Source organism: Gavialis gangeticus, unplaced genomic scaffold (assembly GCF_001723915.1).
Source record: "Gavialis gangeticus isolate Ggan-Ray unplaced genomic scaffold, GavGan_comp1, whole genome shotgun sequence".
NCBI classification, from domain to species: Eukaryota; Metazoa; Chordata; order Crocodylia; family Gavialidae; genus Gavialis; species Gavialis gangeticus.
The window spans coordinates 50,372,668-50,374,198 of record NW_017729027.1 but is presented as its reverse complement, the minus strand read 5'-3'; the positions used below and the strand labels follow the sequence as shown (position 1 = coordinate 50,374,198).

General features: G+C 42.2%; 1 protein-coding gene across 1 annotated transcript in view; it reads right to left on the bottom strand.

Moving 5' to 3' along the window:
- Nucleotides 1-1,531, bottom strand: part of SNTG2 (syntrophin gamma 2) — a 432,116-nt gene that overhangs the window by 142,090 nt on the left and 288,495 nt on the right. The gene's annotated exons all lie outside the window — the stretch shown is intronic.

Genomic DNA, 1,531 nt, shown 5'->3' with positions numbered 1-1,531 from the left:
CCTCCTATCTTGTGGGTGAGTTTGAGACAGTCATAAATTATTTGTATTTAGTATAAAAAATATGAGATGAGATTGACAATATAAGGGGTACAGGTGTTGGTGGTCAGTTTGAGTGGAACATCTTAGCTCAGGGCTTTACTGGAATAGAAGCCAAAGTCAAAGCCAGGTGTCACACCTACTCCAAAATAGCAAGCTAATAATTGAGACGGAGGTCATGGTCAGGGCAAGCAACTGATTTAACCCAGGATGTCCAAGACAGAAATAGGATAAGGAAGAACAGTTGGGAAGATCTAAGCCAGAAGTTCCCTGCATGAAACCTGGTTCAGGAGTTCCAAGCAGGCCAGAGCTGCAGCAATACAGCTTCTGCAGTCTGACGTGAGTCTTTATAGCCAGTGTGGGCAGCGCTGCTTCCTGAGAGATGGCTCAGCCTAATTCCCTCATTATTTCCAGCTGGGCCTTGGCTCATTACAGAGAATATATACATTCTTTTACAATCTGTAGTAGGTGACTAAGAAGAAGGGGTTTAGGAAGTTTCTAGGCAGTAATTCTTCAGTGAAGCAGAGATAAAGAAAGCCAAAGAGGCAGTAGTACTAAGGTTCTTGCTCATTGTTAGAAGAAAGTGTATCTCATGATGATTTTGTACTGTTTCCATGGCAGGTGAAACAGGGAAAAATGCCATATCTGAAGCCCAGTGAACTCAAAGTCTTACTATGGATTTCAGTAGACCTTGCATTTGGCCCTAAAACCAGAGTGTATTAAATTGGATAGTGATTCAGAAAATGATAAGAAGACAAGGATAAAAAACAGTTCCTTGGTTGGGCATGAATACACTTTAATTTAAATGTGTACTATCCTGGTATTAACATCTCAGATGCAACATTATTTTAGCCAGTGAAGCCTATCTGGATGTGACATTCCTATTTAAGTTAATGGGAATTTCTTATGGAAGTTTCATGAGAGGTGAAAATCCACTGAACTCTTGAGACGCCTGAAAAATATACCAGCTTAAACCATGGCTAAGATTAGATAAAAGGGAGAAAGAATAAACTAAAAAGCCCCAAATGCTTGGTTTGGGCTGATACTATAAACCAATTAAGATAAAAAAACAAACAAAATCCAAGAAATTATTTTATAAAAGGGAAACAATATCTTCCGTCCAAAACTGATGAAAATGGAAGTACAAAGGGAACTATTGAAACCGGATGTAAAACTGTTATATAGCATATTAAGTAAAATAATAAATTCTGTATTAATTCATAGTCAATACTTACGTATCAACTAGCCAATTGCCCGTCAAAAATGACAGGGAGTGTGTGGGGGTGGCAGGGACAGCGGCCTGCATCTGCCCCTGTTCCCTCCCACCTTCAGGGCTGAGCCTGTTCCCCCTCTCCCCACCCCTGCTGCTTTGAGGCTGGGGCTGGGCCACCCCCCCATCCACTCCATTATCGCCACCTGCAATACTGGGGGGGAGGGGCCAGCAGCGCTTGCCTTGCCTCGTCCGTCCTCTCTGTTTTCACAACCTGCAGGAAGC